Raw genomic sequence first — 6,169 nt, forward strand, 5'->3', positions numbered from 1 at the left:
GGTGAAAAAAAATAATTCTCCGCTTTTCACCGCATTTCTTACAAAAATTCACCACCAAATTCACCGCATTTCTTACAAAAATTCACCACCAAATTCACCGCATTTCTTACAAAAATTCACCGCATAGACTATTATGGCAAATTAATGTAAGAAATGCGGTGAATGCGGTGAATGCGGTGAAATAAATAATTCACCGCTTTCTCTCAAGCGGTGACTTATTTTTTTTCACCGCTAGATGCGGTGAAAAATAAATAATTCACCGCGATTCACCGAATTCACCGCAAAAAGATGTAAGAAATACGCGGTGAAAATTATTTTTTTTCACCGCATTTCACCGCATTTCTTACAAAAATTCACCGCCAAACCTCGACCCGGACTTTGATTTTTCTCCTTTAACAATAGCGCTGATTTGAAAATCAGTTACTTTGATTTGAGTGCCGTGTAAATGTTCCTGGTTTGAAAAAACACTTGCTTCAATTGAGTTTTTTGTGCTCATTGTTTTTATCAGAAGATATCAAATAAATAGTTTTTTGAGATTTGACTGATTTTCGTCTATTCCTATCAGCAAGAGAAAGTCAGTTAGTGAAGCAGTTAGAGATTTATTCTAGTGCCATGTAGATAAATTTGTCAAATTTATCAAGGTCGAATCAGAATTTTCAAAAACATGAGATCTTCGTAATGAATTTGTAGTCACATATTTTCGCTTTAAAATCCCTTAGTTCGGATGATATTATTTAATGTTTTCGATCTAGTTCCATTTTTATTGCAAACTTTTAAAGGGAGAAATCTAGACCAGAACTTCGAATAAAACTTTCAGTTCCTTAAGCTCAGATATCAACACAAGAAATATTTGGTATGCTCGGTTTTTTTTGCGGATTTTCGCCTTTAAACGTGAAAATTTTTGGTATGTTTATTCTGGGACACGAAAAAGCTTTCGCATGCTCGAATTCCCAGATTGGGCATATTCAGTTTTAAAAGTAGGAGATTATGTTATGTTTTGTGGTGTGATTGATTCGAAACGGATGAAATTGTCCGTTTTGTTAAACAATGTTTGGGTTTCTTTGTTTAATTTGTAGTACGTTATGATAGCTATCTAGTCACATGGTTGTCAACTGCTCTTCTTAGAGACAATTTTTTTCGGAACAAAATTCGATATTGATTGAATTTCTGCTGAAGAAGTAATAATTTTTGTTTGCTTCTCAAATTAAAGTCACTAAACTTGTGGAACATGCTTGGGATTTCAGTCCGTCGAATCAACCTCACGGAGCGTTGGCGTGACCAAGGAAATTAAGAAAAAAATGATTTATGAAAACGAACATACTGACCGTTCTTACATTTGAAACCTAACGCCAAATCTACGAAACCGATTAAGCCGAACGCATGGAACCGAGCCTATCAATGATTATCTTGTGTTAAACGCAGATCATACCGAACAAAACCAACATACAACAATCTGTCGTGAAAAACTGAACACACTAAAGATTTGTTACGTTTGGAACTCGTGAGAAACCGAATATAACAAATTTTTTTAAGTTTAAACTCAAACACACCAAAGACTTCGCACGTTTAACTACTAAACATACGGCCGATTGCCTTCGTGTATAATCTCATATGGCGAAGACACCAAAAAAACGTAAGCGATTTCATTGTCTATGTCTAACTCACCGCGAACATAACGACAATCTTCTTACGTTTAAAACCGTTAAGATTTCTGGATCAGGAAAGCGATTGAAATAAAGCTTAACTCAGGATTCTCATTCATCTATTTACTCAGCATAGTATGAAGGATATTTTTTTAAAAAAAAATCAATGTGATACGTTACAATCGGTTTGACTGGTTGGAATGTTTTGAGGTTCGCCTTGTTTCAGTTCACTGCTGTCAATACCAATATGAGTCGTACACATTGGAGGCAAAAGAGAAGGGAGTGTCATTAGGAGACTACATCTCTCATCTGACAGACTACTCTGCGGAACAGAAAAGTCTAAACTACCTTTGGATATGTTAGCTCCACCCGGGTCGAATGTCCTCCCTAAAATCCTCCCATTTTGATGTAAGAGTGGGGGGGGGGGGTAATTTGTCTATGGGGGGTAAATTGATGTAAGAGTGTGGGGGTAATTTGTTCAGAGGGGGTAAAATGATGTAAGAGTTGGGATGCAATGAGAGGACTTTTGAGGAATTACCCCCCCTGATTAAAATTGCCATGTAAGAGTGGGCTGCAAATGGGCTGCAATGGGAGGACTTTTCAGGAATTACCCCCCATGACTGAAATTGCCATGTAAGAGTGGGCTGCAATGGGCTGCAATGGGAGGACTTTTCAGGATTTACCCCCCATGACTGAAATTGCCATGTAAGAGTGGGCTGCAATGGGCTGCAATGAGAGGAATTTTCAGGAATTACCCCCCCCATGACTAACATTGCCATGTAAGAGTGGGCTGCAATGGGAGGACTTTTCAGGAATTACCCCCCATGACTGAAATTGCCATGTAATAGTGGGCTGCAATGGGCTGCAATGGGAGGACTTTTCGGGAATTACCCCCCACGACTAACATTGCCTTGTAAGAGTGGGCTGCAGCGGGCCTTCATTGGGAGGACTTTTCAGGATTTACCCCCCATGACTGAAATTGCCATGTAAGAGTGTGCTGCAATGGGCTGCAATGGGAGGACTTTTCAGGAATTACCCCCCATGACTAACATTGCCATGTAATAGTGGGCTGCAATGGGCCGCAATGGGAGGACTTTTCAGGAATTAACCCATGACTGAAATTGCCATGTAATGGTGGGTTGCAAGGGGCTGCAATGGGAGGACTTTTCAGGAGTTACCCCCCATGACTAACATTGCCATGTAATAGTGGGCTGCAATGGGCTGCAATGGGAGGACTTTTCAGGAATTACCCCCCACGACTGAAATTGCCATGTAATAGTGGGCTGCAATGGGCTGCAATGGGAGGACTTTTCAGGAATTACCCCCCATGACTGAAATTGCCATGTAAGAGTGGGCTGCAATGGGCTGCAATGGGAGGACTTTTCAGGATTTACCCCCCATGACTGAAATTGCCATGTAAGAGTGGGCTGCAATGGGCTGCAATGAGAGGACTTTTCAGGAATTACCCCCCCCCCCCATGACTAACATTGCCATGTAAGAGTGGGCTGCAATGGGAGGACTTTTCAGGAATTACCCCCCATGACTGAAATTGCCATGTAATAGTCGGCTGCAATGGGCTGCAATGGGAGGACTTTTCGGGAATTACCCCCATGACTAACATTGCCTTGTAAGAGTGGGCTGCAACGGGCTTCATTGGGAGGACTTTTCAGGATTTACCCCCCATGACTGAAATTGCCATGTAAGAGTGTGCTGCAATGGGCTGCAATGGGAGGACTTTTCAGGAATTACCCCCCATGACTAACATTGCCATGTAATAGTGGGCTGCAATGGGCTGCAATGGGAGGACTTTTCAGGAATTACCCCCATGACTGAAATTGCCATGTAATAGTGGGCTGCAAGGGGCTGCAATGGGAGGACTTTTCAGGAGTTACCCCCCATGACTAACATTGCCATGTAATAGTGGGCTGCAATGGGCTGCAATGGGAGGACTTTTCAGGAATTACCCCCCACGACTGAAATTGCCATGTAATAGTGGGCTGCAATGGGCTGCAATGGGAGGACTTTTTCAGGAATTACCCCCCATGACTAACATCGCCATGTAATAGTGGGCTGCAATGGGCCGCAATGGGAGGACTTTTCAGGAATTACCCCCATGACTGAAATTGCCATGTAATAGTGGGCTGCAAGGGGCTGCAATGGGAGGACTTTTCAGGAGTTACCCCCCATGACTAACATTGCCATGTAATAGTGGGCTGCAATGGGCTGCAATGGGAGGACTTTTCAGGAATTACCCCCCACGACTGAAATTGCCATGTAATAGTGGGCTGCAATGGGCTGCAATGGGAGGACTTTTCAGGAATTACCCCCCATGACTAACATTGCCATGTAAGAGGGGGCTGCAATGGGCTTCAATGGGAGATTTTTTCAGGATTTACTCCCATGACTTAAATTGCCATGTAAGAGTGGGCTGCAATGGGCTGCAATGGGAGGACTTTTCGGGAATTACCCCCATGACTAACATTGCCTTGTAAGAGTGGGCTGCAATGGGCTTCATTGGGAGGACTTTTCAGGATTTACCCCCCATGACTGAAATTGCCATGTAAGAGTGGGCTGCAATGGGCTGCAATGGGAGGACTTTTCAGGAATTACCCCCATGACTGAAATTGCCATGTAATAGTGGGCTGCAAGGGGCTGCAATGGGAGGACTTTTCAGGAGTTACCCCCCATGACTAACATTGCCATGTAATAGTGGGCTGCAATGGGCTGCAATGGGAGGACTTTTCAGGAATTACCCCCCACGACTGAAATTGCCATGTAATAGTGGGCTGCAATGGGCTGCAATGGGAGGACTTTTCAGGAATTACCCCCCATGACTAACATCGCCATGTAATAGTGGGCTGCAATGGGCCGCAATGGGAGGACTTTTCAGGAATTACCCCCATGACTGAAATTGCCATGTAATAGTGGGCTGCAAGGGGCTGCAATGGGAGGACTTTTCAGGAGTTACCCCCCATGACTAACATTGCCATGTAATAGTGGGCTGCAATGGGCTGCAATGGGAGGACTTTTCAGGAATTACCCCCCACGACTGAAATTGCCATGTAATAGTGGGCTGCAATGGGCTGCAATGGGAGGACTTTTCAGGAATTACCCCCCATGACTAACATTGCCATGTAAGAGGGGGCTGCAATGGGCTTCAATGGGAGATTTTTTCAGGATTTACTCCCATGACTTAAATTGCCATGTAAGAGTGGGCTGCAATGGGCTGCAATGGGAGGACTTTTCGGGAATTACCCCCATGACTAACATTGCCTTGTAAGAGTGGGCTGCAATGGGCTTCATTGGGAGGACTTTTCAGGATTTACCCCCCATGACTGAAATTGCCATGTAAGAGTGGGCTGCAATGGGCTGCAATGGGAGGACTTTTCAGGAATTACCCCCATGACTGAAATTGCCATGTAATAGTGGGCTGCAAGGGGCTGCAATGGGAGGACTTTTCAGGAGTTACCCCCCATGACTAACATTGCCATGTAATAGTGGGCTGCAATGGGCTGCAATGGGAGGACTTTTCAGGAATTACCCCCCACGACTGAAATTGCCATGTAATAGTGGGCTGCAATGGGCTGCAATGGGAGGACTTTTCAGGAATTACCCCCCATGACTAACATCGCCATGTAATAGTGGGCTGCAATGGGCCGCAATGGGAGGACTTTTCAGGAATTACCCCCATGACTGAAATTGCCATGTAATAGTGGGCTGCAAGGGGCTGCAATGGGAGGACTTTTCAGGAGTTACCCCCCATGACTAACATTGCCATGTAATAGTGGGCTGCAATGGGCTGCAATGGGAGGACTTTTCAGGAATTACCCCCCACGACTGAAATTGCCATGTAATAGTGGGCTGCAATGGGCTGCAATGGGAGGACTTTTCAGGAATTACCCCCCATGACTAACATTGCCATGTAAGAGGGGGCTGCAATGGGCTTCAATGGGAGATTTTTTCAGGATTTACTCCCATGACTTAAATTGCCATGTAAGAGTGGGCTGCAATGGGCTGCAATGGGAGGACTTTTCGGGAATTACCCCCATGACTAACATTGCCATGTAAGAGTGGGCTGCAATGGGCTTCATTGGGAGGACTTTTCAGGATTTACCCCCCATGACTGAAATTGCCATGTAAGAGTGGGCTGCAATGGGCTGCAATGGGAGGACTTTTCAGGAATTACCCCCCATGACTAACCTTGCCATGTAATACAGGGCTGCAATGGGCCGCAATGGGAGGACTTTTCAGGAATTACCCCCATGACTGAAATTGCCATGTAATAGTGGGCTGCAAGGGGCTGCAATGGGAGGACTTTTCAGGAGTTACCCCCCATGACTAACATTGCCATGTAATAGTGGGCTGCAATGGGCTGCAATGGGAGGACTTTTCAGGAATTACCCCCCATGACTGAAATTGCCATGTATTAGTGGGCTGCAATGGGCTGCAATGGGAGGACTTTTCAGGAATTACCCCCCCCCATGACTAACATTGCCATGTAAGAGTGGGCTGCAATGGGCTTCAAT

This window comes from Convolutriloba macropyga, chromosome 15 (assembly GCF_964194025.1).
Source record: "Convolutriloba macropyga chromosome 15, txConMacr16.3, whole genome shotgun sequence".
Taxonomy (NCBI): domain Eukaryota; kingdom Metazoa; phylum Xenacoelomorpha; order Acoela; family Convolutidae; genus Convolutriloba; species Convolutriloba macropyga.